Source organism: Crotalus tigris, unplaced genomic scaffold (assembly GCF_016545835.1).
Source record: "Crotalus tigris isolate CLP2741 ecotype Arizona unplaced genomic scaffold, ASM1654583v1 scf7180000019431.395589, whole genome shotgun sequence".
NCBI lineage: Eukaryota > Metazoa > Chordata > Lepidosauria > Squamata > Viperidae > Crotalus > Crotalus tigris.
In genome coordinates this window covers 271,988-295,158 of record NW_024097536.1, presented here as the reverse complement: position 1 = coordinate 295,158, position 23,171 = coordinate 271,988, and the positions used below count along the sequence as shown (strand labels likewise).

General features: G+C 43.7%; 1 protein-coding gene across 1 annotated transcript in view; it reads right to left on the bottom strand.

The window, feature by feature from the left end:
* Window positions 1-13,576, bottom strand: part of LOC120316620 (short transient receptor potential channel 5-like) — a gene marked incomplete at its 3' end in the record, with an annotated part of 79,188 nt that extends 65,612 nt beyond the window's left edge. Inside the window, exon 1 of the mRNA XM_039362398.1 lies at window positions 13,507-13,576. The remainder of the gene's footprint in view (window positions 1-13,506) is intronic.
* Window positions 13,577-23,171: the final 9,595 nt, after the last annotated feature.

The window sequence follows — 23,171 nt, the reverse complement described above, 5'->3', positions numbered from 1 at the left end:
AATTTTCCTGAGTTTGGGAAAGAGCTCTAATATCTCTCTTTGTTTTTTTTAAAGCTATGCTAAGACCTTTTTAGGGTTTCCACTAGAATTTTAATGCATTTTGTGATGCAAAATGGCAGAAACTGAACCAGTCATTTTTAACAATCATAGTTAGAAGAGCTGAAAAAAGAGGATGAAAAAGTTGCCTATCTCTGTGCTATGGGATGGGATCTTGATGGTGAGTTGCAAGTAACTTTGCTATGTTGTCCTGCTTGCATGTAGACAAGAGCCTTCTCCATACAGTTTTCTGTCTGTTTGTCTGAATCTAATTAATCAATAGTATTAAATATATCAAATCATATACTCCCTTCAAGAACTTAATGCAACCCTCAGAATACAGGGTGAATTCACACAAAATGCTAAATTACAAAACAGAATGGCTGTGTCCTCAAAACCTGCTGTGCCATCTGCTATCCCTTTCTATGTGTGTGTGAGAGATACATACACATACCTACACACATACGCTAAGACAGCAGCTGATTCCCCATAACCCCCAGGACCACAAACTCCCCAACTTTTAACTTGGCTTAGTATGTTGTACAAACTCTATTATACCAACTGCTATCAATCTTTAATATGCACCAGTCCTTCAGATACTTACTAATGCAAATAATTAACACTTACTGAGATCACCATCCACCCTATTCATAACTCAAATAGAAAAGTCAAAGTAATTACACACTAATCATTAATCCAATATCTCCAAATTAATTATTTCAGTTATTAGATTTGCAATCAGCTCTGGGGCCCACAAGGGCTTCCAGCGTAGCTAAGACATGACAACAAAACAATATCTAGACAATTCAGCATGTAATGACTGAAACCAACACCAAACACCCTCAAGGACATCCAGTTCAGTTGTGCAGTCTCCAGACAAAATATTAATGATAACCGGAAAAGGCAGAGGAAATATGAAAGCTGTCTATTTCATCTGTGAAGCCACTAGCCTAATCTTACCTCCAAAATCAAAACAGAGCTCTCCAGAACAGAAATGACTAATAATAGACTAGAGAGGAACACTTCTCTGAGGACAGGTAATTCAGCGTATAAGCCACATATCAAAGATTAATAATAGAAGACTGCCTAAGCAATATTAAAGAAAAGGCACATGGCTAAATTCTGCAATATAGCCTTGCTCAAGGGTTACATTTGTGGCACTGTGAGGGGGTTATTAAAGGCAGGAGAGAGTAAACTTGTCTTGTTTTTCCTCCATTACCTCTTCTGCTTTTCCTCTATGAGGACCCAGTTTGTTGGGGACAATATGCTGACTGTATAAACCTCTTAGAGATGGCCATAAAGCACTGTGAAGCGGTATATAAGTCTAAGTGTCAATGCTGCAAATATTGTATATTCTTGCTTTCGACAATATGCAGAATTGCCTGGTAATTATGGGGTTAATACAGAGCAGAAGGGGGGTTGGGGGTAAAGCCCGGGGAAAGAAAGAGGAAGACAACATTTGACCTTCACACTAATTGGATAATGTGAGATATGACGGTTAATTTAGGGAGGGAACATGCTGATAATTTAACTGCTCAGAGGAAGAGAACTTAGATCCTAGCATCCCTCCGTTATGTCTGTGCCTACATTTTGCAACAATAAAAGACTTTTAGGAAAACAAATGCCTAGAAGTTCTTTGTTTCATTAGCTGGAATCATAACACTAAGTGCTATTGCTATTGCAGTGTTTCTCAACTTTACACACCTTAAGATGTGTGGACCTCAATTCCCAGAATTCTGAGAGTTGAAGCCCATCCATCTTAAAGTTGTCAAGGTTGGGAAACATTGTTCTATTGCCTTTAAAAATCAGGAGATGTTCTAGAGATGAAATTCAGTTTTCATGTATATAAATTATGGCCCCAATTGCTTGGTATATGTCTCTTTCTGGGAAGGTGGATTGAAACCTGGAAGAATCCATTGGAATGAAAACACCTGCACGCATGACTCCATCATCAAACAGTCAGTTGCCCGCTAATAGTTATTTATTTAATTGCCGCTGGTGAGATTACAGCGTACTTGATTTCATTTTTCTGTGACATAGAGAAGTTTTCAGAGCATTTAGTTTTTATTATATTATCCTCATCATGACAACTGGTACCATATCTGGTGGAATAATATACGTAGACCAGTTAAGGTGACCTTGATCTGCTTGGGCAATTCACATTCTTTGAACATTGAGGGTATATTTTGAGCCTTCTCATAGCAGGATGTCAAACGAGATTCATAACTAGAAGTAGAACTGCTGAGAAAAATATTAAAATCAGTCAAGGCAAGTTAACCAAAATTTTTCTTTCAGTTCTTGGACAATTTTAGGGCTTGTGAGCATAATAGAAACAGAAAAATGGCAATTTAAGAGAATACCCTCACTTTTTTGAAAGACGTGGAATAGATATAATGTACATTTCAAACAATTTGGCTACTAAGTTTTCTAAAGTACAGATATTATCAAGGATTTCTTTTCCAGATCATAATCCTATGTGTTTTGTTTCGAAAAGGAAATCCAGTTCTTTTTAGATGGATCTTAATGAAATGTTGTTACAGGAAGAATAGTGGAGGATTATAAAAAGAAATGAAAGTATTTTTTTAAAAAAAATAATAGTTTGGACAAAGGCACTGATTTAAGAATGGTTTGGGAGACAAATAAAGTAAAACATTCAATATATTTGTGCTGCATGTCAAAAATAATTTGGCAAATATATTTCAAAATATTTTTATTTCTTCTCTTCCTATTGTTACAATTCCCCCCAGTAGCAGCCATGTGATGTTTGAAAGGATATGGCTACTTTAAAGACTGATGATACATTTTCTATGGGCCGAGAAGCACTTTTTTAGACCCAAATTTGTGGACAAATTTACTTTTCAAGTAGGTGCCGCTTGGATGGATTGTGATCTGTCCAAGGTCCTGATAAACAGTTTCCTTATCTTGTTTGTGGGGGGGGGGGTGATCAAGCACTCTTAAATGGGGCTCTCTAAGCAGTTCCCTTTATTGTCCCTCATCAGTAGAATAGAATAGAATAGAATAGAATAGAATAGAATAGAATAGAATAGAATAGAATAGAAAATAAGAATAAATTAGAATAGAATAGAAAATTAGAATAGAATAGAATCTGGAATGGAATAAAATATAGAATAGAATAGAATGCAGAATGGAATAAAATATAGGATAGGATTGGATAGGATAGGATAGGATAGGATAGGATAGGATAGGATAGGATAGGATAGGATAGAAAATTAGACTAGAATAGAATAGAATAGAATAGAATAGAATAGAATATTAGAATAGAATAGAATAGAATAGAATAGAATAGAATAGAAGAATAGTATAGAATAGAATAGAAAATAAGAATAGAATAGAATATTAATAGAATAGAATAGAATAGAATAGAATAGAATAGAATAGAATAGAATAGAATAGAATAGAATAGAATAGAATAGAATAGGAGTTGGAAGGGACTTTGGAGGTCTTCTAGTCCAACCCCCTGCTTAGGCAGGAAACCCTATACCATTTCAGACAAATCTTGCCAAACTAAAGCAGACTTCCTTACACCAAAAACTAAGAATTATTAGGGAGGAGCCTTCTTCATTTTCTTTCTCCCCCCACAAACGGTTGTCTTTTGCTTGACTGGAATGTGCTCCCTCCCTCCTGAGAATCCAGGCTACAGATAGTCCTCTGTTTACAACAGTTCATTTAGCTGACCATTCAAAGTTAAACAGCACTAAAAAAAGTGACTTATGATCATTTTTCACACTTGTGACCATTGCAGCATCCCCAGGATCGAGTGATCAAACTTCAGATGCTTGCCAACTGACTCCTATTGATGATGGTCACAGTGTCTCAGGGTCACATGATTCCCTTTTCACGACTTTCTGACAATCAAAATCAATGGGGAAGCCAGATTCACTCAACAACCATGTTATGTAACAACTGCAGTGATTCACTTAACAACTGGGGCAAGAAAAGTCATAAAATGGGACAAAACTCACTTAAACAACCGTCTTGCTTAGCAATGGAAATGTTGGGCTTAGTTGCAGTCATAAGCCAAGGATTATCTATATATTCTATCACAGCGGTCCCCAAACTTTGCAGCTTGGGGGCTCAGCTGGGGGGGGGACAGGGAGAGAGGAACTGGGATGCATGAGTGGTGGACCGGTGTGACTAGTGGTCTGCCACATGCACACACAAAAAAGTGGCCACTCACACAAGTTGAGCTGTACACTCCAGCCAGCCTCTCGTGCAGCCCAGTTCAGAATAGGCCACAGTCCGGGGGGATGGGGACCCCTGTTCTATCACACCAACTGACAACATGGCTGGCTGGGGAATCCTGGGAGTTGAAGTTCACAAATCTTAAATTTGCCAAGGTTGAGAAACCTTGATCTATAGCAGGGGTCTTCAGACTTGGTCCTTTTATGACTAGTGGACTTCAACTCCCAGAATTCCTTAGTCAGCGTGCCTGGAATTCTGGGAGTTGAAGTCCACCAGTCATGAAAGAGCCAAGTTTGAAGACCCCTGATCTATAGAGTCTGTGTGCAGTAGCTACAGCATTTGAGGTCTCTCTTTGGGAGATTATTTGCGTACAGTGAATATTGGAAATAAAATGCTTTATTTCTGCTTTTTTATACGCTGGTGGGAAAATAAGCACCAGATGTCATCTTTATACACCTTTAACAGCCCGGTGATAACATTAAGCCATATTGGATTTTCATAAATGAGATTTTAAATGAGATGTTATTAATCTCATTAATCTTACCCTGTGACAACTTTATACGAGTCATTAAAGGTGTCATTTCCCCAAAAATGTACAGTGATGAAGACTATGTCTGACCAATGCATAAATATAATGGGAGCAAAGAAATAGGAGTACCCTCCATCAGCAGATACCCCAAGATTTGGTTGGCTGAAGTAAACACAATGCATTATTCAAAGAAAAGAAAGAAAATTCAATTATCTCTTAAACTTCATCTAATGATATATGGAAGCCATTTACAGCTTATTGGAACAGGAAGAGCCTATTGTAAGAAAAACATTTTTATTTACTGTGCTATGAATATTTGAGCTGATCATTCCCTCTTTATTTTATTATAGAATTTCCTAAATCGGGTTGCAGTACAGTACTTGCAAGATACTTGATTTACAAATGAAAATAACACTCATGGTTGTACTGAAGTTCTCAAATCTGTAAGGCGTCATTCTTATATATGAGAGATTATGAAAAGAATAAATGAAGAAGGCTAGGAAATATTACTCCCCTATTCCATCCCAGGGATGAAGCTTTGGGGAAAGAGACCATAGATGAGACTGTCTGATAGGAAAAACCCTCACTGATGTGTTTAGGGATTAAATATTTCTTCAGTGTGTAGTTCTGTTTCTCTCACTCAGTTCCTTCTCGGTGTGTTGGCCTACAAACACCATAATTTCTTGTCAATAGGTGGGGGAAGATAAGTTGCACATTGCCCTTTCCTCAGCTTTGTAAATCCATTTTTCAGTCCATTCCTTCTTCTAGGGATGCTAAATGTTTCAAATGTCTTCCTAAAGAGGTGGAAATAGATGGAGAGGAAATTGAGATAGTGACAGATTTTATCTACCTGGGCTCCAAGATCACTACAGATGGGGACTGCAGCCAAGAAATTAAAAGACAGAGGAAAGCTATGGCAAATCTAGACCGCATACTAAAAAGCAGAGACATACGCCAACAAAAGTGCGTATAGTCAAGGCCATGGTTTTCCCAGTTGCAATGTGTGGCTGTGAAAGTTGGACCATAAGAAAGGCTGAGCGCCAAAGAATTGAGGCCTTTGAACTATGGTGCTGGAGAAGACTCCTGTGAGTCCCCTGGACTGCAAGGCGATCCAACTGGTCAATCCTAGAGGAGATCAACCCCGACTGCTCTTTAGAAGGCCAGATGCTGAAGTTGAAACTCCAATACTTTGGCCACCTAATGAGGGACTCACTGGAGAAGAGCCTAATGCTGGGAAAGATGGAGGGCAATAGAAGAAGGGGATGACAGAGAATGAGGTGGCTGGATGGAGTCCCTGAAGCAGGAGGCGTGAGCTTCAATGGACTCCAGAAGATGGTAGAGGACAGGAAGGCCTGGAGGAATGTTGGCCATGGGGTCACGATGGGTCAGACATGACTTTGCACTAATAACAAAAAGAGGGGGAAGAGTCTTCCTTCTTCCTTCCCTCTCTCTTTCCCTCCCTCCCTCCCTCCCTCCCTCCCTTCCTTCCTTCCTTCCTTCCTTCCTTCCTTCCTTCCTTCCTTCCTTCCTTCTTTCCCCCCTTCCTTCCTTTATCTTTCCCAAGCCACCATGAGTCTTTCCTTTCCTTTCCCTTCCTTTCTCTTTCCCTCCCCTCTCTCTTCCTTTCCCTTTCCCTTTCATTTTCCCCTCCCCTCCCCTCCCCTATCCTATCCTCTCTTTTCCCTCCAAGATGTGAGAATGTGAGAGCTTTGTCTCATCTTGTTTCTCCACAGCCACCAACCTTGACTGGGATCCCATCTTGCAGCTCCATTGCTGCAATCGTCTGATTTGTCCCAGAGAAAGTAGAAAAGTTGGCAATAGGGCTACACTGAATCTACTGTAGACCTTCTTTTGTCAAAGTAATTGGAATGAAAAAATGTGAAGTCAATGCTGGACAGTTTGTCTCTATGTTTATAGGCCTGAGAAAGCATTAGAGTGGTTGGGTCCAAAAATTGCACCAGGCCTTAATGTGGCTTCGGCAAAAGGCAGGACAAGAAGCCAGCTATCATGGTTTGAAAATCATGGATTTATGGATTAGCGTGTTAGGTGAACCCAACCAGGCTTATTCAATAAACCATGGACTACACACTATGGCTTAGTACATTATGTGAACCCAATGTTTAACACACCAGAGCGGGGGGCATATCACTGCAAAATATAGATCTAGGCAGAGCTACTCAAATTGACTTAACATTGCTCCTAACTGACACAGATTAAAGTGAATAAGCTTCCATCCAAATTCATGCAGGGAAAAGATTTCAGAATCCAGTGATTCAGATAGTCCTGGACAGAGAAAGGCTTGTACAATCTGTGGAGATGACAAGCGTTCACCTTAAATCTTGGAGAACAGGCTCCTAGGTACAAGCAAATGCAATGAAGACTGACAATCTCTGACCCTAATTTTTATTTCGAGTAGCTCAGCTGTTTTAAGATGGACCCACACCTGGCAGAGCTGATCCTTGCAAGCATCTTATCTCTGAACGCTCCTTCCCCAAGTCCATCCTCTCTCTGTCTCTGTCTGTCTCTCTGTCTGTCTCTCTGTCTCTCTCCTTCTTTCTGTAGCCCACAATGATTTACATGTTTGTTTACTCTGAGCTACATTCATCTGAGTCATGCAACACCCTCTCCTGCTAGTAGATTACAATGAATTCTGAAGCAGCATTTCCTACAAGAAAAATTCTGGCGTTACAAATATTTTAGATGACATCCAAAACCCCTGGGCTGAATCTTCCAGTTTGCCTTCCATCCCCTAATGTTATATTTTCTCTCTCTCTTTGGCTTTCTCTACTACCAGTGAATTCTGTCGGAAAGCAGCAAAATGACTGATACTGGAGTCATAAGGGGAGTTTAAGGCTGTGGAAAAGGGCAAGCATATTTCCATATCACACTGAATGTAGTGCTTGTTAGCTCACGGAAGCCTTGCAAAGATTCCTAGAATTGATGGACTCTCACCCGATCCTCTTTCTTCTTTGTAAGATGGTTTCACACCCTTTTTAGTATTGTGCACTGCCCAGAGTTGCTATGGGGTTGGGAGCCTTATAAATTTAATAAATTAATAAACCAATGAGACAGTCTGAAATAGTCCGCCTTGGCTTAATCTTCTCTGATGCTGTCACAAGCTACTTTCATCATCTCCAGCCAGTACTGTTAACTTTCCAAATCTACATAATCTTTGGTGATATTCATACAAGGTGCTAAGCCATGCTTGAATTAATCTTGGTTTACAGAAATAAAGTACCATGTTTGGATTCACACAACAGCCCCACTCAAAAGCAAGCTTAAAGTGTTCAGTGAACTCTCCATTTTTGCTGGCTTCACATGTTGTGCCAGACTAATCAAAGAGGAGGATCAAGTAGGAGATGGCAACCATCTTCCAGTACTTGAGGGGATGTCACAGAGAAGAGGGAGTTGACTTGTTCTCCAAAGAGAAGAGAGAATTGACTTGTTCTCCAAAGAGAAGAGGGAGTTGACTTGTTCTCCAAAGAGAAGAGGGAGTTGACTTATTCTCCAAAGAAAAGAAGGAATTGACTTGTTCTCCAAAGAAAAGAGGGAATTGACTTGTTCTCCAAAGAGAAGAGAGGGTTGACTTGTTCTCCAAAGAGAAGAGGGAATTGACTTGTTCTCCAAAGAGAAGAGGGAATTGACTTGTTCTCCAAAGAGAAGAGAGAATTGACTTGTTCTCCAAAGAGAAGAGGGAATTGACTTGTTCTCCAAAGAAGGAATTGACTTTCTCCAAAGAGAATAGGGAATTGACTTGTTCTCCAAAGAAAAGAGGGAATTGACTTGTTCTCCAAAGAAGGAATTGACTTTCTCCAAAGAGAATAGGGAATTGACTTTTTTCTCCAAAGAAAAGAGGGAATTGACTTGTTCTCCAAAGAGAAGAGGGAATTGACTTGTTCTCCAAAGAAAAGAGGGAATTGACTTGTTCTCCAAAGAGAAGAGGGAATTGACTTTTTTAAGTAGCTCAAGCAAGGCTAGTTAAATTTTGTGAGCTTCAAGAATGGAAATGAAAAATGTCTCCCACTCAAAAACAGATTCAGTCTATTGTGGGACAAAACGGCAAAAATTCTGGAAGTTTAAACTCAAGGCTTCTGGAAAGCACCAAACAGTTTGATAATCTCAGGGCCATTTTTATGCCATTTCTGCATGGATGAAACATGCTATTCCCAAAGAATAAGTGTTTGTGCATTGCTATTTTTAGACAACTTTGCTGTCTCCGTAAGAATCCACTGCAAATATGTAAAATTGGGCACTGTAAGAAAAGGATACAGCAAATTCATTGGCAGCTGCTAATGCAGAACTATCATTTGGGAAGTCTCAGATGTGATGTTGATTGAGGAACAGTGTGTAAAGTTACGGGCAATCAGTCAGATGTGAGCATGAACTGGATGGACTCAAATGAGAAAGCCAGGAGTTAGTTAAAAGGGACTAGATATGCAAATTACTAAAACAATACCCAAACTTCCTTTGAACTGGAAAAGGGGGAGATTGGTTGGCTATTCTTGAATCCCTGTCATGTTTCCCTGGTAGTTTCCCCAAAAATCTCTATTAGTAATTCAGAAATTGAAGGGATATCGTGATTCTTCCTTTATTTTCCACAAGCCTAATTTGGCTTGGCAAGCTAGTAGAAAAAAAAAAGCAGATCAAAAAGAAGTAAACTGCCACCTCTAAAGTAAATTAAGCCTTTAGGATTTTTTTTTTTAAATGCAATGAGGACAGTATGATTAATTGTTAGAAAACTGCATGCATGGACACCCTTGCTAAAGGGAGCTAAAAGCTTTTAGGGGTCCTCGGTGCTCTCTGGTCTTGATTGCTTTTTGCAGACATTTTGTTACCCAAACTAGGTAACATTATCAGTGCTAGAAGGGAGAGGGGTTTGCAGAGGGGAGGAGGAGGAGGACGACGACGACGACGACAACTGTGGGGTCCTTGATGTTCGCTTGGTTTTTTTCTTGCAGATGTTTCACTACCTAAACAAGGTAACATCATCAGTGTTAGAAGGGAATAAGGTTTGGGTAATGAAACATCTGGAAGGAAACCAGCCAGCTCAGAGAGCACCAAGGACCCCTCACTTCAGCCCCGAGCTACAAATATTCTCCTTTATTGGTGCTAAAGGTTTTGCTGCTTTTGCCCAATGTAAGAGAGAAAGCTCACTAAAACAGCAAGACTTAATCTTTTATCTTCCTCGCCAAACCAATAGCATTCGGAATGTCTTTCAAACCCATCACAACTCAAAGATATAAAAATAAAAACCTAGTCTGATCTAGGAAGGGGAGTTTGTCCATTTTACGGTCAGCATCTCACTTTAACAGTCCAAAGTCGTTTTGATTAAACACAGTTGCCTCATAGAATTTCCAGGAACAAACGGCCAGGAATTCTCTCAATATTCAGCTTATGCCTCTGATTGCATCACAATTGCAAGATTCCTTACGATCATCCAGGGTGCGCCTTCTCCATGCTCCCCCCAAAAAACCAATCACCACGAAGCTTATGTGTCCATGCATGCACCTCAGCACATATGTGCATGCCACACAGATGGGGAGGCTCATAATCCAAACTTACTTATGCATTTCCTGATGGATGGGAAGGAGGCTAATAAAACACGCCAAGGGGGGGGGGAATGATAATGATAATCTAAAGAACAACTAGTGCTCATATTTGGGTCAACAGACACTCTTTTCACTCCATATATAGAGGTGTTTTAAAATGTTCACTGGATGAGTTAGAAGAATAAGGCCCAGCCTGCTTCTACTTAACGGATTCATAGCTTTCAACTCGAGAGAACTCACAGGGAGAACAGACAAGCTTGCCTTGCTCACTTACTGAATCCTGTTTTGTTCGGATAACAAAAAGCTAAATTTCGAAACCCTTGTTGAGTGTTTCTTACAGCAAAAGGAAGGAGGTGTCTCATAAGTCCCTTTTGTGTGGAATGCTATGGAAGACACATTAGCTTCCTCATAGGTGCAACTAGAGATCATCAAGAAGAATACTTTGAATTTATACAGCTTTTTCCTCTTAAGAATGAGGCGAGAAAGGGGGGGGGGGAGAGAAAAGAAAGAGGCAGGAAACCTGTAGGATTTGCTCTCAGGAAATCTGGGGGGGGGGAAATCTCAGTCTTGCTACATTAAAGCTTGCTGAGTGAGAGCAAAGCTTAGCATCCCATCTCAGCTGCTCGGTTATGTCTAGAAACAAGTTATATTTAAGTTTCACCTGACGGAGTGTTTTATTTGGCTACCCGCTGCTCTGGCCAGCAGAGGCACTTAAGCAAAAGTAATTTGGTGGCCACAGTGGAAACAGGCAGAGAGGATCTAATCAAAGACAAGGAAAAAAAAATGCATCCCAGACCTATCTGGTAAGCAAGGGGATGTGTTATGATCCTGAGAATGCACAGAGGTCCGGGAAGGAGTGCTTGCCACCTCTGGAAAGGTCCACAGGGCTATACAGGAGCCAACTGTGCAGCTGCTCAGAAACTGGCCAGCCTCCAGGGAGTCACAGTAAAATTCTGAGCACATTCCTATCAAAGAGAGGTGAGCAGCGCCAAGGTGGTGTGTGTATGTGTGTGCATTTTAAAATGCCAGATCTGGCACATAGCTGAGCTAAAAAAAAAAAAAAAAAAAGGACTTAGGTAGAGAGGAGAATATATATATATATATCCACTGAGCATCATGGAATATGTCCAGTGGAACGCATTAAAGGCTTCCTGGGGGCATCACAATTTGAGTTTGTGTGTGTGTGTGTGTGTGTGTGTGTGTGTGTGTGCATGTATTTCCGTCTCTCACGCACCTATATGGTCCCTCAATAAAAAAGCAGCACAAATGATGAGAAACACTCACACACATACCCACACCCACACTGTGACTTCTCAATTGTTCTCAAGGAGGGAGGGAGAGAGAGAGAGAAAAAGAGGGAGAGAGAGAGGAAAAAAAGAAAAGAGGGAGTGAGAGAGAAAAGGAGAGGGAGGGAGGGAGGGAGGGAGGGAGGGAGGGAGAGAAAAGGAGAGGGAGAAAGGGAGAGAGAAAGGGAGGGAGAGAGAAAGGGAGGGAGAGAGAGAAAAGAAGAGAGAGAAAGAGAGAGAGAGAAAGGGAGAGGGGAGAGAAGTGGGAAAGAAAGAGAGAGAGAAAAGGAGAGGGAGAGAGACAGGGGAGAGAAGGGGGGAGAGAGAGAAAGAAGGAGAAAAGGAGAGGGAGAGAGGGACAGGGGAGAGAAAGAGGGAGAGAAAGAGAAAGGAAAAAAGGAGGGAGAGAGAGAGAGAGAGAGAGACAGAGACAGAGAGAGAGAGAGAAACTTCTTTTTCCCCATCCCTTTCTCCAAAGAATGTATCCATCTTCTCGTACTTGATGTAAACAATGAAAAAAACTGTCAAGAATTAAAAACGTGCACAAGAGACCTGTGATCAAAGCCATCCTGCACTCAACAGAAATCAAGCCCTCTACAATTAAATGGAGGGACTTCCAGTTAAGACCTGCTTCTTCCTCCCAAGGCAGAAGAGTTCCAGTCATAAAATCTAGATGAACCGGCATCCATTCAGGTTCCAAGACAAGGCCTCCTGAGCCACTTGGCTTTCTCATCCTCCCAAGTGCAGCTTTGGTCCATGACTGCCCAGGATAGCCAGGATAGAGAGAGAGGGATGGATAAATGATAGATATGTAGATGGATGGATGGATGGATGCATACATGGGAGAGAGGCGGGGGAGAGGGGGAGAGAGGGAGAGAGAGGGAGGGAGGGAGAGGGAGAGAGAGAGGGAGAGGGAGAGAGAGAGAGAGGAAGGAGAGGAGAGGGGGAGACAGGGAGAGAGAGGGAGGGAGGGAGGGAGGGAGAGGGGGAGAGAGAGAGGGAAGGAGAGGAGAGGGGGGACAGGGAGAGAGAGGGAGGGAGGGAGAAGGAGAGAGGGGAGAGAGAGGGGGGAAGGAAAGGGAGAGGGGGAGAGAGGGAGAGAGAAAGGGAAGAGGGAGAGAGAGGGAGAGGGGAGAGAGAGAGGGAGAGAGAGGAGAGGGAGAGGAGGGAGGAGAGGGAGAGAGGAGAGAGAGGGAGAGGGAGAGGAGGGAGGAGAGGGAGGGAGCGAGGGAGGGAGGAGAGAGAGGGGAGAAAGAGAGAGGGAAGAAGAGGGAGAGGGGGAGAGAGGGAGAGAGAGGGAGGGAGCGAGGGAGGGAGAGGAAGAGAGAGGGGAGAAAGAGAGAGGGAAGAAGAGGGAGAGGGGGAGAGAGGGAGAGAGGGAGGGAGGGAGGGAGATGGAGAGAGAAAGGGAGAGGAGGAGAGAGAGGGGGAAGGAGAGGGAGAGGGGGAGAGAGGGAGAGAGAAGGAGGGGGAGGGAGAGGGAGAGGGGAGAGAGAGGGAAGAAGAGGGAGAGGGGGAGAGGGGGAGAGAGGGAGAGAGAGGGAGAGGAAGAGAGAGGGGAGAGAGAGGGGGGGAAGAAGAGGGAGAGGGGGAGAGGGAGAGAGGGAGGGAGGGAGGGAGAGGGAGAGAGAGGGGAGAGAGAGGGGGGGGAGGAAAGGGAGAGGGGGAGAGAGGAAGAGAGAGAGAGAGGTGATACTTCTCTCTGAGGTGAGATACGTGAATTGATATTTCTGGGAAGGAGGGTAACACCCATCAAGATTGTCTGAAGTGATTCTGAATCTTGGAAGCAGGGATCAAATCAGACAAGAAGCAATCAAAACACACCATTGAACAAGGAAGCAAATTTGCAGAAGTCTTTGGGAGGCTGGCAAAGATCAGAAACGCAACCAGCCTCCTTCCTTACCTTAATCAGCCTTTCACGGCAAGTAGGCTTTCCAAAGGCTTCTACACAATTTGCAGGATGGCCGTCCTGGCATCTCTCGAACTTATAGAATAACTGTCAGAAACAGTTGCTTTGCTCATTTTGCTGGGGGCGGGGGGGGGGGCGGAGGGTTTCAGGGCTTTTGCTCCAAGATCCTCCAGAGCAGACATGTACACCTGTCTCAAAGTAAATCTCATTAACCTCGGAGGAAATGTGTCAGATTGCAGCAGAGCTGAAGAAGCTTCTTGGATGAGAAGCGAAACGTCTTCGAAGGAAAAAAAAAAAAACGGAAAGTCCGGTTGCCTCGTGAAAAAAGCACCTTTGGGATAACTATGACCTGGAGGACTGAGAGTCTCCACAGACATTGCAGCCTTCAGTTTTTACAGCCGCCACAGTGTTCCTCGCGAGTAAATTGCGAGTAAATTGCCTGAAACCAAGACGGTACATAGAGGCGCCTGTAAGCTTGAGAAATGCTTGTCTCTTCGTCTATTTTCGGGGGGGGGTCCCCCCCGCCCTTAATTCCCTGGGTATACACAGACCGAGGGGAGTGGGAAGGAGCGAGGGACGTAGGAGAGATGTGAATTTGGGGTTCAGGTGGGCAGGGATGAGACTGGGGATCCGCTCTTGGGCGCCACGGAGATCTCAGTCCGTTGCTCGTCCACGACCACGACCGCTTGCACGCTCCTTTCTTCCCCTCCCTTAGAAGACCCCCCCCCCCCCGCTGCGTCTGAAGGATACCCCAACCAGCCCTCGCACGCCTGAACCCCATTAATTCCTCGCACGCCTGAGCCCCGTAAACAAGAGACGCCCATCCGTGCCCAGCCCGCAGCATCTGGGGCGCCCCCCCCCCCAGTCTCCCGCATCTCCGAGGACCACGCAGACCCCTACAGAGGTTCCAGCCCAGGTAAGGGCGCCAGACTCCCCCCCCCCTCGCCCCCGACTCACCTAGGCGAGCGACACTCGGGCTTCTACCTGGTCCGGATGGTCCCCGGGCTCGGCTCCCCTCGCGCGGAGGGAGGCAAAGCAAGGAGGGCGCGCACCATCCTCTTCCTCCCTTTCACCGTAATCCAGGCGCCGAGGCCACGGGAGGGAAGGCGGCGGCGGGGGCGGCGCGGGCGGGGGTCCGGGAAGGCCGTCCCGCGGCGTCTTCTTCCATGAGTCTCTTGGGGGTCCCCAAACGTGCCCATCCGCCCACCGCGAGGCGAGGAGCGGCGCGTCTCCCTTGGCGCAGCCGGGGCTGGAGCGGCGCGGATCCACGGGGCGGACGAGGCGTGGGGAGGGGTTGGGGGGGAGCCGGAGGGTGAGGGGGGGGGAGGCAGGCAGGCGAGCAGGCTCGGCTGCTTTTGCGCTCGGGCTTCGCAGCTTCGGGGTGGAGGGCGGGCCGAGCGCGGGGAAGGCGCTGCGCGCCCCTCGCCGCCCCCTCCGGCCCCGCGGGCAGCTGTCCACGAGGCCTCCGCGTGGGCAAAGGGTGCCGGCCGGGCACGGGAGAGACGGGCCGGGCTGGCTCAGCCCCTACGACGCCAGTGCCGGCGGCTCCGTCCCCACCTTTCCCCGCCGGAGGCACCTGTTTCCCCCCCCCCCCGTGCTTCCCAGTCGCTCTTCCCGAGCTGAAGTTGGGCGTCCTTCTTCCCTCCCAGCAGGGAAAGGGGGGGAATGGGGTTAGGGAATCGTCGTTTCTTGGGGTTTCTGGTAACTACACACCCCTTAACTCAGGGTCCCTCCCTCCCTCCCTTCCTCTTCCTTCTCGCCTTCTTTTCTTCCTTCCTTCCTTCCTTCCTTCCATCTCCCTCCCTCCTTCCCTTCCTGCCTTTCTAACTTTCCTCTCCCTCCCTCCCTCCTTCCTTTCTTCCTTCTTCCCCATCTTTCCCTCCCTTTCTTCTCTCCTTCCCTTCCTTCCTCCCTTTCTTCTTTCCTTCTTTCCTTCACTGCTTCCTCCCTCCCATTCTTCATTTCCCCTTCTTCCCTTCCTTCCTCTTCCTCCATTTCTCTCTCCCTCTCTTCCATCTCCCTCCCTCCTTCCCTTCCTGCCTTTCTACCTTTCCTCTTCCTCCTTCCCTCCTTCCTTCCTTCCTTCCCTCTCTCCCTTCCTCCCTCCCTTTCTTCTTTCTTTCCTTCCTTCATTTCTTCCTCCCTCCCATTCTTCATTTCCCCTTCCCTTCCTTCCTCCCTTTCTTCTTTCCTTCATTGCTTCCTCCCTCCCATTCTTCATTTCCCCTTCTTCCCTTCCTTCCTCTTTCCTTCCTCCATTTCTCCCTCCCTCTCTTCCATCTCCCTCCCTCCTTCCCTTCCTGCCTTTCTACCTTTCCTCTTCCTCCTTCCCTCCTTCCTTCCTTTCTCTTCCTTCCTTCTTCCTTCCTTCCCTCTTTCCCTTCCTCCCTCCCTCTCTTCTTTCTTTCCTTCCTTCATTTCTTCCTCCCTCCCATTCTTCATTTCCCCTCCTTCCCTTCCTTCCTCTTTCCTTCCTCCATTTCTCTCTCCCTCTCTTCCTTCTCCCTTCTTCCTTTCCTTCTCGAAATGTAAAACCAGTTTTTAAAAGGCAGCTATTTCATTCACAGCTACCAGCACAGTACAAGGGAAAAAAAATTCCTTCCCTTAGATCGTGTCTAATTGCAGGCAAAGAGGATGCTATCTGACATTTGTATTGTTTTTATTGAATATATTTGTCTCAGAAAAGGGAAGAGAATCTATCAGGACCCATCTCGTCAAGAGTTGCAGAAGTCAATGAAAGCAAACCAAAATATTTTTGAAAGAAAAGCGGGTGGAAGAAAGCAGGCAGATGGGAAAGTTCCATATTAGAACACTTGAGTAGCCTTACATAGTTTTTTTAAAAGGAGGAGGAGGAGGAGGAGGAGGAGGAGGAGGAGGAGGAGGAGGAAGAAGAAGAAGAAGAAGAAGAAGAAGAAGAAGAAGAAGAAGAAGAAGAAGAAGAAGAAGAAGAAGAAGAAGAAGAAGAAGAGAGTAGAACTATTGGCTATCATCCATTCTAGATGCCTACCTGTCATCTTTCACACAAACACACAGGTACGCAACAGAGGCAAACCTTTGTAGCTCATCGTTGACCTGTGGAGTCCTTGATGCTCTCTGAGCTTGGCTGTTTGCTTGCAGACATTTTGTTACCCAGCTAGGTAACCTCATCAGGGCAAGTGGAATTTGCTCTCTGTTTACGTGCAATATAGCTCGCCCTGCCAGGCTTGGTGGGGATGAGGTTTTCTCCTCTGCAGTTCCTTCATTAGGATATTGTTTTTTGTTGAGTGGTTTGTCTGGTGTTAAACAACTGCTATCTTGTAAAAACAAAATGTCTGCAAGGAAACTGCCAAGCTCAGAGAGCACCAAGGTCTCGGCAGAACAGTTTGCCCATAAAAAAAAGACATCCCCGTAGAAGGGAAAGGAAAGCTGCACTCTCTAGGAAGGATTCATACTGAAAAATACTCATGACTGTATTTAAATGTTTAGGTCAAACCACATTTTTCATTAGAGGCAGACAAGCACTTCTGTTCAAATCTCCAGAGCTGTTTGAATATCTGGAGCTTCTCTACATATTCCCCATTTGCTCAGCTATGGATATTAATTGACCAAAAGGGAGAGAGAAAATGGCTTTCACATGGGAAGCAGTGAGGGAAAAGAAGGGAGGGGAAAACGTAATTAAATCCTGCCTCTCAGGCCTCTGAATAGCTTTGATAAAGACATACAGCCCTCCATGTGGGAATCAAATGCTCCGCCTTTCTTCCTGGCAGACTGAGAGTTCCTGCTAAAGAGACAGTTGATCTACCAATCAGGGCGAGGCTGGGAAACAAGTCCACCTGCCTGACCCAGATGGTTTCTCTTCATCCTGCATGGGCATCCAGAGAGCTCAAGATCCCACCTCCGTGAGAAGTACATGAACCAAATTGCAGCCTTCTCAGGGATAATGTAGTAGAATTTCCAACTAAAGGAGCGGGTGGGGGGGGGGAGGAAGGAGAGTGAACAGACTGGCATTTTAACAAGGTTGGTAAAATGAGGACCCAGATTGTTGGGGGCAACAGGCTGTCTGTAAACTGCTTAGAAAGGGCTGTAAAGCACTGTGAAGTGGTATATAAGTCTAAGCGCCATTGCTATTGTGATCTGTCTGTCTGTCTGTCTGTCTGTCCGTCCGTCCATCTTTCTGTCTATCTAATATCCTATTGCCAGAAAACATTCTATACAAACCTGAGGCATTACTATTAGGAATGCCAGAGACAAATGTAAATAAAGAGGACACATATTTAATTATTCACGTGGTTACGGCGGCAAGGATACTATTGGCTCAAAAGTGGAAAGCAATGGAAGTACCGAGTGAGGGAGTCCTAATAAAGAAAATTATGTATTGCGCAGAACTAGATAGGATAACTGAAAGATTAAAAAATCAGGAAGAAACAGAATTTTATCGAATATGGAATAAATTTTATAGATGGAGGGGAAAAAAATGGAGGTCATAAATAAAGAGATAAGACAGAGACCAGAAATGTATGGTTTGTATATAGATATATTATATGTAATTAATGTACAATATGGACTGAGATGTCAGTCAAAGACGATGTACCATGTTCAATGTTTTTAATCCTTTTTTTTCCTTAGTACTCAATAAAAACTTATTAAAAAAAATAATATCCTATTGCCAGGAGTTCAGTCTTGACAGGGCTCAAGGTTGACCCAGCTTTCTGTCCTTCCAAGGTTAGTAAAATGAGGACCCAGATTTTGGGGGGCAAAAGTCTGACTCTGTAAACCGCTTAGAGAGGGCTGTAAAGCCATGTGAAGCAGTATATAAGTCTAAGCGCTACTGCTATTGTGATCCATCCATCCATCTTCTAAAAGAAAACAATGAGGCAAAGGAGAGAGTTGGGTTGATCTGTTCTTCAGCCAGACCTTCTGTTGATGAAATGATTTTGCACTGAGGGAATTGTTAAAATTAACTTGTCTGATTAGAGAAAGATCAACCGCTATATTTATCAGTGACTGGAAACCCCATATGGATTTTTTTGCTGAAGAAAAGAGAAAAATGAACTTGTGATTGATGGGTTTGAAGTTCGGAAAGAGTTGCTTATGGAAGGAAGAAATTGTGATGTAACGTGAGAGAGAGAGGGCAAACGATAAATGTCACAACAACAGCCGTCAAGAAGATCAAAAGCAGTTTCTGTGTAATGTTTCTTTTCCCTTTCTGCTCCTTTTTCTATTTCTTTTACTGTTTGCTATTTTTTCTTCATTACTTTTATTTTCTTTTATTGCTTTTATTTTATTAAAAATGCCTTTTAATGAAAAGGATAAAAATCCTTATTTTGTTTATTGCTCGTCTCCCCACTCTTTTCAAGAGTTGCAGCATCTTTTTTGTATCCTGGTGACCAGAACTGAATGCCATGTGGTCTCACCCATGCCGTGTAAAGTGGTATTATCACTTCTCTGATAAGGAGTTTCAGTGAAAAAAAAGTATAACACAAACTCTTGAGGTTTTTTTGAAAGTATGGAATATAATGAAATCTGTCGCTGAGCTTTCAGTGCTATTGTCATTGAAAACCAAGGCAACAACATACTGTAAAACGGTTTGTTTACTTGGTTTCTAAGAGGCAACTTCCTCCCTAACATGATACATAAGTAATACTCTGTTTGCAGGAGAAAGATAAGAGAAATATGGATCCCGCCTTCTAGACAGGAGTCCCTATTAATTTTAGGCCTAGTAATAGGATTAATGCTGTTGGTGATTGTCTAATCAGACCTCTCTTAGAAAGAAGGGAGGCTAAAACATACAAGGAACGGTTGCTGGAATTGGGCATGTCTAGTCTAAGGAAGAGAAGGATAAGGGGGGACATGATAGCAGTGCTCCAATATCTCAGGGGCTGCCACAAAGAAGAGGGAGTCAAGCTATTCTCCAAAGCGCCTGAAGGCAGGACAAGAAGCAACGGATGGAAACTCATCAAGGAGAGAAGCAACCTGGAACTAAGGAAAAACTTCCTGACAATTAGAACAATTAACCAGTGGAACAACCTGCTTCCAGAAATGGTGAATGCTCCAACACTGGAAGTTTTTAAAAAGAGACTGGACAGCCATTTGTCCGAAATGGTATAGGGTTTCCTGCCTGAGCAGGGGGTTGGATATGATGACCTCCAAGGTCCCTTCCAACATTATTATTGTTGTTGTTGTTATTGTTGTTGTTGTTGTTGTTATTATTATTATTATTTCCCAAGCAATTCTCATAGACTCAAGCTTCTATCCTGGATTATTAAGGAAAATAAAAGATTATCTGGTATTGTTAGTTTGAGCAGTAAATTTAAACTACTTTGCTCATTACAGCATTGTTCCAATATTTGAAGGGCTGCCACAAAGAAGACGGGGTCAAGCTATTTCCCAAAGCAAAAGAAGGCAGGACAAGAAACAACAAATGGAAACTAATCAAGGAGAGAAGCAACCTAGAACTAAGGAGAAATTTCCTGACAATAAGAACAATTAACCAGTGGAACAGGTTGCCTGTAGAAGTTGTGGGTGCTCCATCACTCGAGGCTTTAAAGAAGAGACTGGACAGCCCTTTGTCTGAAATGGTATAGGTTCTCCTGCTTGAATGGGGGTTGGACTAGAAGACCTCCAAGGTCCCTTCCAACTCTGTTATTCTACTGTATGTTCTTTGCTCTGTAGCTCAGTATCACAGTTCCTACCTATCAGCTCAACATGCTTACTAGAAGGAAATAGTTTATAGTAAACTTGTTGTTGTTGTTAGTTGCGAAGTTGTGTTCGACCCATCACAACCCCATGGACAACGTTCCTCCAGGCCTTCCTGTCCTCTACCATCTTTTGGAGTCCATTGACGCTCACGCCTCCTGCTTCAGTGACTCCATCCAACCACCTCATTCTCTGTCGTCCCCTTCTTCTATTTTATAGTAAATTACATGACTGGATAATTTCTTTTATGCTGGGCTTCCCCAACTTGGTGCCCTCTTTCCTAATATATTCAGTTGTCATTACCATAATTCCCAACCATCATGGTGGTAGTTAGGAACACCACGGCTTCTACATGAGATCTTCCTACTTTTTATTCCTTCTCTTGTTCCACAGCTAAGTTGAAAGAAGTAGAAAAGTTACTGCTTTGGTGCCCACGATTATTGATCTATTTATTCCTGAGATTTATAAATCATCCTAATGTGTTACAACTCTGGGTAGCTTACAATAAAAACTCAATATGTCATCAAAGAACATTTAGAGAAAATCAGTTAAAAGACCAAAACCTCCCATAAGGGATTTATTGACCCCTTCTGAGCAGGTTTTACTGGCTCTCGTGAGCAAGACCAGGGTGGGGCTATAAGAATTTCAGGTGGAATGGAGTTCTGGAAGACAGAACATCAAGTAGCATTGCTTAATTAATAGAACCTGAAGCATGATCTGTCAGATCATTTGAGACAGGTGGAAACTATGGAGGGAAGACAGTCCCTCAAATAGGCAGATCTTATTGATGAGTTTCAATTATTATTTATTTCAAAGGGAAAAAAATGGGGTGTCCAGTTCAAGATGAACATTGCAACTCTTGAATTCTTCCCTAGTGTAGATTTTATCTGAAACCAAAGAAGAGGTCTTGGTTCTCTATTGTGACAGAGCAAATGGATGGCATCCCATCTCTCTCTCTCTCATCTATCTATCTATCTATCTATCTATCTATCTATCTATCTATCTATCTATCTATCTATCTATCTATCTATCTAATATTATCATCTATCTAATATTATCTCTCTCTCACACACATACATACACATTATCTATCTAATATTATAATCTATCTAATATTATCATCTCTTTCACACACACATACACACACATATCTATCTATCTATGTATCTATCTATCTATCTATCTATCTATCTATCTATCTATCTAATATTATCATCTATCTAATATTATCATCTCTCTCACACACACATACACACACACACATCTATCTATCTATCTATCTATCTATCTATCTATCTATCTATCTATCTATCTATCTATCTATCTATCTACCTACCTACCTACCTACCTACCTACCTACCTACCTACCTACCTACCTACCTATCTATCTATCTATCTATCTATCTATCTATCTATCTATCTATCTATCTATCTATCGTCATCATCTCTCTCGCACACTTCTTGCTGGTCTCTCTCCATCTTCCATTTAAAAGACATCTGGAACCAGAAAGCCTGGTATACTTTCCTGTGATGGATTACTCTCTTGCTTAATCATATTTTTTTAAAAAAGTTCATTAATCAAGATTACAGCTTCAAAATGACTAAAGGAGGCATATCAACCTATTTTTGATGCTTAAAAACATGTTCTTGTTTAAGATTTTTTAAAAAGTGCTTTGTAGGATAGATCAGTGATCCCAGAGCCCTGCAAGAAATTTTACAAGAATTCCAGTAAGCATCTGGAACATGATGACCAACAGAGAAGATTGGTTAGTAACACATAGGTGTTACTACCAGGACTACAACTAGCTTCTCTCGACTTGAGCTTTTGTCCTAGAGCAGGGATATCCAACTTAGGTAACTTTAAGATGTGTGGACTACACTTCCCAGAATTTCCCAGCCAGCTTTGCCAAGGTTGGACACCCCTGTCCTAGAGCAGAGGTCCCCAACCTTTTCGGCATCAAGGACCAGTTCTGTGGAGAGAGGTTTTTCCGTGGACCGGAGGGGGTGTGGTTTTGTGTGCTGCCTGCATCCCGCAAATGGGGTTTTGCTTGTTTGTGCGGACCGGTTGCTGGCATGCCGCAGCCCGGTACCAGTCCATGGACCGGGGGTTGGGGACCCTTGTCCTAGAGCAGTGGTTCTCAACCTGTGGGTCAGGACCCCATTTGGGGTCGAACAACCATTTTACGGGGGTCGCCAAACAACGCGATCCGCCATTTTTTCCCTCAGGGGAACGGTGCCGCGCATGCGCGCCACGCATAGGGGCGCCCCGCATGCGCGTCGCACATAGGGGTGCCCCCATGCGTGCCGAGCATGGGGGTGCCCCCCACATGCGCGCCGCGCGTAGGGCCCCCCCGCATGCGCACTGTACGTAGGGGCGGCGCCGCGCATGCGCAGCGCATCCTTATGACCGGGGTCGCCGTATAAAAAGGTTGAGAACCACTGTTCTATTGGCTTTTGAAAGCCAATAGAATAGACTCTCTTGAATAGAGTCTAATTCTACTGGCTTTCAAAAGCCAATAGGAATTGTCCAGGCTGTCTCTGCCCTGCTGAGCCCACCAAAAATCCCATTCTGCAAATGGTGCTGCACCAGTTGAGTAGTCCTCGACTTACGACCGGTTGAGTAGTCCTCGACTTACGGCCGGTTGGGGGTCACGGCATTAAAAAGGTTGAGAACCACTGTCCTAGAGTATCAGTTATATAAACAAGTGTACAACTCTTTATCAACTATGGCTAATATAGCTATCTAATCTGAGTTGCTCAATTCTGGATAACCTCTAGATAGCAACAAAGTATTTTTAGAACTTTGCCACTTGGTTAGGTAGCCCTGGATGAAAACATATATATGTTTTTGTGACTCTTCAAAAGCATTCTGGCTTTAATTCTTGGAAAACTATTGTATCTAAACAGAACACTGCTTTTGTTGCTTTTTATTCTCCAAGGTACCAGAAGAGCCTGCTCCTAATCTTTTAGTTCAACTGAAATGT